The 12,408-nt window shown below is 32.3% G+C and overlaps 1 protein-coding gene across 1 annotated transcript in view; it reads left to right on the forward strand.

Moving 5' to 3' along the window:
• Nucleotides 1-7,933: 7,933 nt before the first annotated feature.
• The window catches only part of LOC144841368 (G-protein coupled receptor GRL101-like), a 61,433-nt gene continuing 56,958 nt past the window's right edge, over nucleotides 7,934-12,408 (forward strand). The window contains exon 1 of the mRNA XM_078697687.1: nucleotides 7,934-7,997. The gene's annotated coding sequence lies outside the window, so the exon portion shown is untranslated. The remainder of the gene's footprint in view (nucleotides 7,998-12,408) is intronic.

Here is a 12,408-nt window from a genome sequence, read left to right on the forward strand (position 1 = left end):
CTTATGTCATACAGCATTTATAGCTTTAAACAATATTTGTAACTTCCGTAGTGCTATGACGTCATCATATCAGAGAACAAAGGACAAAATGCCACTGAATAACGTTCTCAAAGTTGGCAGTTTACGTGTGTGTTGACTTGCGCATGCGTAAAGGTGTCAAATGATATCAATCGGCAGTGGATGTGCAATCGAAAATTCCCGAATTTAAAAGATACAATGAGAAATGTTTGTATTTGCATTATAATAAAAAAACAAATACAAAAAAACAGATGCGTATTAATTGAAGTTTTATATTATATTGAAACATCTACAACACACGGTAAACGGAGTTATTAAATGTCAATATCTAAGTATACTAATTCAATGAAATTAAATATAGGCCTATATATAATTGACATTAAGAACAGCATCATCACTAATAAACATCATTGTACGATCATGATATTATAGTAATGTCTGGTAAAGTAATTTTTCTAAATGTTTAATACGCACTAAAATCAATGCAAAATAATTCTTAAATGATATATGAGTAGTTAGCACAATACGGAATAAACGTTTATTTCGATAAGTACGCAGTTGAGTAAAGAAGAATGATGGCTGTCATCTTTAAAATCATAATCGTCATAATCTTGACTGTACCGCTTGTTATCTGCTGCAATATTTCTGGTATGATTGCTTTTATTATTGTCATTATACATGTATGTGCTATTTTGTGTATGTATATGTTTGGTACAGTACATTATAGTCTCTTGGTATGATCATTATCAGACTTTTAAAATTGAGTAAACAATTGATTTTCTGCAGTATTGTTTGTTTCTCATTTTTGTTAAACAATTCATATCTCAAACATTTGAATAACAAAAGGCATATTCAAAGTTAGAAGTTTTATTCATCTTTATTTTTTGGGGGACAATACATCTTTAATAGTAAAAGAGAATGAGGAAGTCAGCGAGAAACCTCATCCATATCAGAATGAACAACGACAAGGAATAAACACTTAGCATTTATGACTACAAAAAATAATAACGTATAGTCTTACCTATAAAATACGGGTAGTAACAAAGTGCGAGGCAGCGAGGCACGCGAGGCAGGGAAGGCAAGCGAGGCAAGTCAGAAATGTCGTTTTACCATCATCAAAAAATGCGAGGCATCATTTTATCATTTCCCAAAATTGCGAGGCAGGAAATCACCGAAATTGAAGTAGCCTAGGCCCGCTAGTTCCCATTTGCACCTCCTGCCTTGTATTTTAACTCGAAATTTGTTAACCAACTTTATCCTGAATACCACACCTTAGAATTAGTAGGCCTACTTTAATGAAGAAAAATCACATAAAAGTAACAATAAATCCGTTAAATTGGTGATTTTACAGACGTTTTTCTCGCATACTGTTCACGAATTTCGCACACTCTATGTTCAATATTTTGGTTTCTATGGAACGCCAAAAGAACGAAATTAATTAAAGGGCTAAAAACTCAATGGAATCCATATATTTAACGCATTATTTGGTGAAAACCACGTACAATTTCAATAGATTTTGTCAGTAAGGAAAAATGGTACTGTTGATACTGTACACGGTTTCGCTAACCTTTTAAAGAATAAAATAGAAAAATTCATCATAATATCCTTAGTAGGATGTCCTAGGTCTAGGCTAGGTAGTGATCAGGCTAGGTAGTGATCGATTATTATTCTTTGAAAACAGAACATTATCAGCAGTAACATATTACAGCATTTTTATTGACAAATTAACCAATATATTGAAATTAAACGTGTTTTTCATCAATAAATGCATAAGAAATTGACGCATTCCACTGAGTTTTAGTCCTCTATTATCGTTGCTCTTTTGGCGCTCCATAGAAACAAAAATATTGAACATTGAATAAATGAAATTCGCTAATAGTGTGCGAGAAACACGCCTGTAAAATCATTAATTTAAGGATTTATTTGTTACTTTTTATGTAATTCTTTCATTAAAGTACTCATGAGGCATACTTCTAAGGTGTGGTATTCACACGATAAAGTTAGTTATCAAATTTGGAGTCAAAATACAAGCGAAGGAAACTAGCGCCAGGTATATTAGTACGTACATGGACAATAATAAATAAAAATCGTTCGTAATATACCTAGCCTACTAAAACAGGAATATTATTAATATTACACAAATTATTATTATATCAAAATTGATTAAATTATTTTACATAGGCCTCTAGGTTAGGGCTAAGCATATTAGCTAAAGTTTAATTTTAGGCCTAGTATTACGATTTCTTACATAATTCTCTCGCAATTTTCTTCTTTGCGGCATGTTATTTGATCGGCATATCAGTTACCTTTTATTCACCGCCAGTTATTGAACTTGTCCATCGCTGTTCACTTTATTTGCGAGAGAGGTACACGTGTTGATTTCCTAGAGAATGGAATGTCAAAAATGTCTTTGACACGCCGCTCAGAGAGAAGTCCGTGCGTTGCTGCTGTAATTACGTGCTATAGGAGGGGAATCGCCACAAGGCCGAATCCTCTAAGGGAAGAATTTATTCCGCTACCTGCTAAATAGTAAAGAGGGATTTTCCATCTCTCGGGTCTACCGGATCGAGGCGCGGGGGTGTGACAAAAAGTATTTTCACTTTGCTATGTTCGAGAGACATGTTGAATTAATTGTAAAGTGAACACGCTCGAAATGCCAACAAACATGGCAGTCATTATTTGATAACTGTTGCTATAACAATTATTGTTTATCGAAAGTTGAAGACTGTCGTTCAGATTTAAAAAATATGGCGCATACGGATGCACAACTTTTGAACAGTTTGGGCACTTTTGTTAAAGTAAAATTTGACACGATATGACTTGAATGAAAAAAAAAACAATACATAAAAATAAACAAAATGGTGAGTGTATACACGAATCTATTTAGATACGCTAGGCTTATTATAAAAATATAAATAATTGATTATTAGGCCTACAATATAGCATAATAGCACGTTAAGATATGCCTCGCACCTTTTTGAAATTGTAAACTATATGCCTCGCATGCCTCACAATTTTGGAAATGATAAAATGATGTGCCTCGCACAAATATTTGGCGTGCCTCGCATCCCTCGCTTGCCTCGCTGCCTCGCACTTTGTCAACACTCATAAAATACACAAACGAAAATACAAAAATGGAGCCCACCAATTGTGTAACAAATTAACGCTAAACCTGAGGAGTTTCTGTTAATTACCTTTGGTTATTTATGAATTTAATTTCTAATTTTGTTTTTTAGAAGCGGTTTGCGAAGCGAGTTGCTGTTGTCAGAATATCGTAAGGTGCAAGTATCATTGTAACAACAGTCCAATAAGCATACGCTATAACTGGACAGAACTTGCTAAGTACAACCAGCATTGTCCAATCGAATTATTGTAAGTATCTTTACTAATCTAATCATTATTAGCTAAAATAATTTGACGACAAAGACCAAGACGATAGTAAAACAATTTGTGAAAAACATAGGCTTAACAAAAATATTCTTCAAACGGTCGATTGTCCTAAAAATTTCTAAACGGTGATTATCTTGTAAGAGTGGAAAAGAAGTCACCAAAGTGTAAAAGTATAAATATATTGTTTGAAGGTTTGCATGGCGAAATCAAGATGTTGATATAAGATGTGTTGTGTTTCTCGAAACGTCGACAATTCTTATCAGAAATATACATGGTGTACCGCAAACCTAGTCAAACACGGAAACATTGAAAACATGGAAACGTCGATCATTTTATGCTATACACTTACACACATCAATGTTACTTGTATTTTAAACGATGTATTTTACCAAATTTTAACCTTTATAACTCATTTTTGTATTTTTATGTGAATTTTTAACTTTAAACAAACGAAAATAATTTCAAACCATGTACTATATTTAACTGTGTAAATGAAATGAATAATTATATCAACAATGTATAAATACATAATCATTTTTTTTAAAGAAAAGGAAACAGAAATAATGTATAACCGAAGTTTAGAAATGATGTTGACAATCTTTGAAAGCATGTCGGGGAAAATAATATTGGTACAGATTTAACGTTATTTAACGCCATACGTTTCTTAGGTTTCTATTCTGTATTATAAACAGTTAAGGAGGTTGTTTATTGTAATTTTTAAAGCAAGTTTTATTGCGCGTTTTGGAAATGGGTTGTTTTATAAACACTAATCCCATCATCAAATAACAATTGAAAATTAATTGGAATTAATTAACATTGTTAATGTATTCCTACGAATTATGAATTTACAACAATCGGCTACATTATCATCGTTATTTATTATTTATTTATTTGTTTATATTTATACTGGGCGACCTCTTCAGTCAAAGACTGGTCTCCCAGAGGGCCCAGTTGATGATCAGTGGCTGTATCGTCAAAAGTTCAACGGCGATGATTTTTAAACGATCAAGTTGAAATGATAACGATGGCGCGAACATTTCATCAATATATGTAACGTCATGTACTGTATCGCCAAGATGATTGGTCAGTTATATTGCATTTTGCCGTTGCGATATCGCTAGAGTTGAACTGGATTGAACTCTTGCGATTGTCAACGATCGCGACTTGTAGCGTCGATTATTACAATTTTTCCCATAAATCGTCGTCGTTAGTTTAAAAAGGTATGAACGCCAGGCTTGTGATCTGGAGGTCGTGGGTTCGAGTCCCATCCGAGAATTACTTGCGTATTTTTTCGTATTCTCAATGTAGATATAAAGTTTGCGGTACACCACGTGTATTAGTTCTGAAAAGAACTGTTGAGTTTCTCGACGTTTCGATCAATATGCTTTGATCGTCCTCAGGAGAGAGCTTTGATCGTTCTCACTCCTGAGGACGATCAAAGCATATTGATCGAAACGTCTAGAAACTCAACAGTTCTTTTCAGAACTAATACACGTGGTGTACCGCAAACTTTATATCAACATTTGATTTCGCCATGCAAACCTTCAATATATTCTCAATGTACTAAAGTATAAAGTACAAATTACGTCAGAGTAGGGCAAAACATCTGACCAATTACTCAACACTCTGACGCAAAGCTACTCCACAGTAGTTACAAACAATTACAATCCTAAAAATAACATATTATCATGAAATCGCGAAATTATGTTACCAGATCTGGTTTGACATCTTTTATTAAGTTAAATTTGTTTTAAAGTGTTCAATATAGTCAATTTAGCATGCTTACTGAGTATTCTGTTTTCTTTGAAGGTATTTGTCTTGGAACCTAATTAGTGTATTAAAGGCCAATGTTTTTTCTGGTTTGACATCTCTGGAAGATCTGTAAGTGTTTTTCTTTGCTTAATTACGTTTTGGATAACTAGATGGTATCTAGGTCGTGTCCACAGATGGTTCTCGAATAAACAGTAATTACAGCGTAAAAAAAAACTGGCGATTTCAAATGTACGTACCGCAGGACTAGGCTATAGTACATTGTCGTTTACAGAAACGAATAAATAGTCACGATGATTTATGTAGTCAACTAAAATTAGCACCTTGGGAATTAGACCTACTTCCGAAGAAGAAACTTGTCTTAAAAATTAGTCCAGATTTTTTATTTGAACTCATTTAAACAAACCCAATTTGTGTTTTGTATAAAACATTAGAGTTGAGAGATGGGGAAGAGGATGGGAAGAACAATTTTTAAATATATTCTTTATCCCCATAGTAACGAAATATTGTTTTAAATGTATTATAGGCCTATCAATAATATACCACTAAATGCAGTAAAACATTTACGTTTTAATACTTGTTTAAAACTGTTCCTGTTAGTGTCGATTGAAATAGTATAGTACATGTAACGATACACCACTACGACGTTTATATTTTTTATAATTATTAATTAATACAAACTTTGAGAAGCAACTGTCAGTAATACAGTTTTTATTTGTATATTATGTGTTTATATATCCAGCAGTAGAGCCTACCCACAGTCACAGTAATAAATGTTCTTTGTATATGTGTTTATATATCAACAGTAACCACATTCACAGTAAGAAAATTTCGATTCAAATGGCGACCAAAAATGGTTAATACGTATTTACAACATTGTCAAAGTATTGCAATATCTCAGTTTTAAGTTTATTCTCCAAGGGCCCATAAATTTACCTACTTGTGTTAAACCAAGGGCTCATAAATTTACCTACAAACTGGGAGTCTGAGAGATTGGAATGTTCCATTCATCGCAAATCAATACATTTGTATAAACGTATATTAACTCTATCAAAATAGTATTTTTTAAAGAAAATCGGCCTGTCTTCAACATTATGATACCGTTTTTGAGCTGTTCAATCGGTTTTCAGCTAAACAATTATCGTATGAGGAGATAGGAAAATGAGAAGCATCCTCGTATTATTGTGTGCATGTTTTTTCAAGAGGACATCTATTAGACAGTGTATACCACGATCGGAAAACACCCCTATTTGGGGCTAATCTTTGAACCTAAATTCGTTTTAATTGTCAATAACTAATTATCTAGCTAAATTTAATTAGTAAACAGGGTTACATCAGGTGGTTAAAATCAGTACCGAGATTCTAACTAACTTTATATACCATCGAGTAAACATTCTAGAAATAACGCGCGATTTACCGAAGGCCTTACGTAAATGTATATACAGATGCTAATTGAAAAGTGTTCAATATAGGCCTAATCAATTCCACATGTTTACTGTGAATGTGTTTACTTTAAAGGGATTTGTCTCGGAACAAAATTAGTACAATACCAGACAATGCTTTTTCTGGTTTGACATCTCTGAAAGAACTGTGAGTACTTTTATTCTATACTTGCCTCAAGTCTCTATTGTCTTTTTTATGTTGTTGTCCACCAGTCAGCCTTTGACTTACTCAGTTTTCACATTTAAAAAAAACAGACGCCAACGTTAGACTATTGCTTTCGATGTACAACGACATGATAATAATACTATAGGGAAACAGACAGAACAAATATTGTAAAGTCATTTAAAAAATAATAAACTCATCTTAAATAGAATAATTTATACATTTATTTACCTTTCCTGAAAATAAAATCATAAGACATAAGACATATTTTATTATCTCCAAGGAAGAAATTACAGTACTAAAGTTAGCATAGTATCATGATAATATAACCGAAGTTTAGAAATGATGTTGACAATCTTTGAAAGCATGTCGGGGAAAATAATATTGGTACAAATTTAACGTTATTTAACGCCATACGTTTCTTAGGTTTCTATTCTAGGCCTATATTATAATTAATTTAGGAGTTGTTTATTTTTTAAATTTTTTTAAAGTAAATTTATGGCGCGTTTTGAAAATGGGTTGTTTTATAAACACTAATCCCATAATCATAATTAATCATAATTCATTTTTGAAAATTTAAGAATTGAAATTAACATTTTTTAATTATGAATTTACAACAATACATTATCATCGTTGTTAACGATAGCGTCGAATAACGTCGACAGGAAAACAGGCTTTATGTTTTGACATTTGGTTTCACTGTACACTAAAATAAAACACTGCAATGCAGTATATACATAGGTTTGGAGTACTTGAAACGTATCTTTTATCGTGTTAACATTTATATTTGTTTTATTGAATAACGTAAAATTGACAATTAAGTCAAATTATGTCATTATGTTATGCGTAAACTATTATTAAAGTTGACCTGTTTGGGGATAGGCTCGCTTTCTTTTTCTATCGTGTATTGTGTTTACTTTAAAGACAGTCTATTTTTTTTATTTTTGGGACAAATGAATGAATTAACACCCAATATTTGTTAAGGTTTGATATCTCTAAGAACTGTTCTGTTTCTGGTTTGACATATTTGAAAAAGATGTTAGTATATTTTATTTTCTTAAGTAAAATTGACTACTTAGTGCTGAAAAGTGTTCAATATAGTAAATTTAGCATGTTTACTGGGCATTGTGTTTACTTTGAAGGGATTTGTATAGGAACAAAATAAGTGCATTGTCAGACCATGTTTTTTCTGGTTTGACATCTCTGGAAAAACTGTAAGTGTTTTAATTTTCTTAATTACGTTTAATTTGTGTTTTAATGCTAATTGAAAAAGTGCTTACATTCTTACTGGGTAATTTGAAGGCATTTGGCTTTCAACAAAATTCTTACATTACCAGCCTTATATGGTTTTTCTTGTTTGACAACTCTGAAAGTACTGTAAGTATTTTTATTCTAAACTTGCCCCAAGACTCTAGTTTCGTTTGTAGGCCTAACTTATAGCTTAAGTATTATACGTATGAAACGCCATGTGTGCCAACATATTTTTCTTTTTACCAGTACTAAGTCGAAATTCCGTCTATAACCCAGACTATTTCTTTTCCTATAATTACGTCAAATTGTTGTTAGGGCTAATTGAAAAAAACAAAATCATTTCGCATGTTTACTGAGGTATTTGATTCAGTTTAGAAATATATAAATAAATAAATGTATTTCTTGGATAGAAGTTAGTATTCTACCACCAAATATTTTTACAGGTTTGTTATCTCTAAGAACTGTAGGCCTAACAATAAATAGAAATTATCATTTCCTAACTAACGTAACCTACCTTTCCTGAAAATAAAATCATAAATACTAAAGTTAGTATATTATCATGAAACGCGAAATTATGTGAGTATATTTTATTTTCTAAAGTTAAATTTGTGTTATTTTGACTTGGCTGAAAAGTGTTCAATAGTCAATTTGACATGTTAACATGTGTATTGTGTTTACTTGAAGGTATTTGTCTTTCAACCAAATTAGTACATTAACAGTCAATGTTTTTTCTGGTTTGACATCTCTGAAAGAATTGTGAGTATGTTCATTTGATTTGCCTCAAGTCTCTATTGTCTTTTTAATGTTGTTGTCCACTTACAGTATTCACATTTAAAAACAGACGCCAACGTTAGACCCCATTTACACTTCATCGACGATTTCTTAGCCGGCCCGAAGTCGGCCCGACGCCGGCTTACTTTTTAGCCCGCAATGTGTTTACACTTATCCAAAAAGCCGGCCTCGGGCCCCTACTATTGTGTTTACACTTGCTCTCGTGGAAGAGTGCTCGATATGGTACGATTTCGCTACATTCACGTCATATCCGCTCATGTGCGCCACCAACCGTCTCAAAAGTTAATATTATTGTTTAGTAGCGTTGTCGATAGTAAAAAAAAATAAAAAAAATATTACGGTATTTAATATGGATTGTGTGATTGCTTTACTACTAATGTTTGCGTCTCGTTTTATGAAGAATAGTAGGGCGCTTGATCTCCACCAATTTAATTTCAAGGAAGAAACTAGGCCCATACTTCTCGTCTTTCGGCCATTTGTGTGGAAACTTCGCGCGTTTTGGTTTGTTTATATTTTACATACATGCATTTCCGGTACAGCGGTAAGTTTCGTAAACTTTAAACTATAGTTGACCCAGAACGTTCATTTTATGACCGCGAGTGTTTACACTATACGAAGTGCCGGCCCGAAGCCCGCAATTGCCGGCCCGAAGCCTACTCTAGACTAGGCTCAAAATTGAGCCGGCTCGAGGCCGGCTCGGTTGTTCCCAGAGTGTTTACACTTGTGCACTTTTGGCTCGGAGCCGGCCTCGAGCCGGCCTCGGGCTCGCTAAAAGCTGAAGTGTAAATGGGGTCTTAGACTACAGTATCTATCGATGTACAACGACATGATAATAGTATAGAGAAACAGACAGAAACATAAAAAAAAAAATAAAATCATGAATACTAAAGTCAGCATATTATCATGAAACTTAGAAATTATGTTACCATACTATTTTGTATCTGGTTTGACATATTTGAAAAAACTGTGAGTATATTTTATTTTCTTGTTAAATTGACCTAGTGTCGAAAAGTGTTCAAAATAATCAATTTCACATGTTCACTGTGCATTGTGTCTACTTTAAAGGGATTTGTCTTGGAACAAAATTAGTGCATTACCAGCCCATGTTTTATCTGGTTTGACATCTCTAGAAAACCTGTAAGTGTTTTTAATTTTTAGTCGCGTGGACGCGACTCAATAGTTCACTATGTCGGTCGGTCGGTCTGTCGGTCTGTCTGTCGGTCCGGTATCACTATGCGTTTTATCGCTTTTCTGTACCTTTTGAACTGTTTTGATGTACAGACAAGTTTTAAAGTACATTACTTTTTGAAAGTTCATTTTTTTCTGAGAGCACGCGATTTACGGCTGTTGGCCTTGTTATATTGCTAATTACGTTAGATTTTTGTTTATTATTTATTCGAGTAAATGTTTATTCGAGGGAGGCGTGTAATATGGAAACATGTAGATCATGTCAATCAATAATTTTTGAAATATTGTCTATGCATGTGGCGGGGCGTTTATTCAACGAATTTTTTTTTTTTTTTTTTTTTTTTTTATTTCATACTCATCCAACAGCGAGTAACTCGCCAATTACAGGATAGATAAACTATTTAATAATTTATAATATTAAACAAGGCCCGGGACTGGGTGGCGGCATTTATTTCAAATGGTGATCTATTGGGGGAGGGGGGTCTATTAAAGAGGGAATTTATTCCAAATGATGATCTATGGGAGGAGGGGGGTTTATTCGAGGAGGCTTTTATTCAAAGCGAGGAGTTTATTTGAATAAATACGGTATTTGTACACGAACTTAATTTAATATAATTTTAAATTGTTGTATGTATCTCTTGTCATATCGTATTTTTGTGATGGTCCCTAATGATCAAATTCGGCTGGATGGACCACCCTCGTACAATATTTTTAAAATTATGCAAAAAATAAAATAAAAAATAAACCAAATTAGTACATTACTATACAATGTTTTTTGTAAGTTGACATCTTTGGAAGAACTGTGTGTGTTTTTATTTTCCATATAATTACGTTAAATTGTTTGACTAAGGACCTACTGTACATTATACTAATTTTCAAGAATATACTATAAAGAAAGAAAAAAAATAAACTTAGTCATTTAATAAAGTTGTCATATTAAAAAGGACAATTATACTTTTATTAAAGTTAATAATGACTATTTTATTACTGATTTATAAGGCCTAGAATGGGTATATCCTGCTATCAATTACATTATCGTGCTTAGTTTGTTTCCTTTCATGTAAACTTAAGAATAGTATACAATTTGTATACTTGCATGATTGAACTTTGAAGTTCAATTACTGAAAAAGGTTAAATCAGTGACGAGTATTTATCACAAATATAGTTCCATATACGGTAGGGCCTAAATAAAATTGATATATTATCTGATTTGTTTTTTACAATTTATTTCTTTGAAGGCGTTTGTTCAATAACCAAATACATACATTATCAGCCAATGTGTTTGATGATTTGACGGCATTGAAAAAACTGTATGTTTGTTATTGTTATAAACATTTGAAATGATTAGAAATACAAATCGAATAGCATATATGTTTAATATAAACAAGTTTAGGAATCTACTGTGTAACACTACTGTGTATCGTGTTTACTTTTTGAAGGGATTTGTCTTATAACCAAATTAGTACATTACCAGCCGATGTTTTTTCTGCTTTGACATCTTTAAAAGTACTGTGAGTATCTTTTATTTCTAAACTTGTCCCAAGACTCTGGTTTTGCCTTTTTGTTGTCCATCAGTCAGCGTTATATACCTATAGGGCTAAACTAGCTATTTCAGCTCAAGTATTATATATGATACGCTTTGTATGCAAAAATATTATCTTTTTATCAATATTAAGTCGAAATGGCGTCTAGAACCAAGATTAATTTATTTCCTATAATTACGTCTAATTATTTTTAGTGTTATAATTATTAAAAAATGTTCAATATAGACAATTTCGCATGTTTACTGATGTTTTTAAATCAGTGTGCAATATATAAATAATATAATTATAGTTTTATAACAGACTCAACTTGCCATTATAGGTTTAATAATAAAATTGCCATATTATCAGATTTTCTAAAAATGTTATTTTTCATTGAAGATTTTTGAACAATAACCAAATACGTACACTGTCAGCCAAGACGTTTGATGGTTTAGTATCTTTAGAAAAACTGTAAGTACTTTTATATTATAGGATGTATATAAACTTGCCCTAAGTCTAGCCTTGTCTTTTTATGTTGCTGTCTACCAGTCGACGTTTCGATTTTTGTCTTTAAGCTAGATATTTCAGCTGAAATAATACACGTATGAAACGCCATGTGTGTTAAAATATTTTATCAATATTAAATCGAAATAGTGTCTAGATACTAAGGCTAATTTCTTTCCTATAACTATATAAAATGTGTGGTTAGTGTAGGCCTATAATGCTAATTGAACAGTGTTCAGTATAGTCAATATGTATGCATGTTTACTGTGTATTATGTTTACTTTGGAGGTATTTGTATTCGAACCAAATTGCTACATTAATAGACGATGTTTTTTTCTGATTTGACATCTCTTGAAGATCTATAAGT

This window comes from Antedon bifida, chromosome 4, assembly GCF_963402885.1.
Source record: "Antedon bifida chromosome 4, ecAntBifi1.1, whole genome shotgun sequence".
Taxonomy (NCBI): Eukaryota; Metazoa; Echinodermata; class Crinoidea; order Comatulida; family Antedonidae; genus Antedon; species Antedon bifida.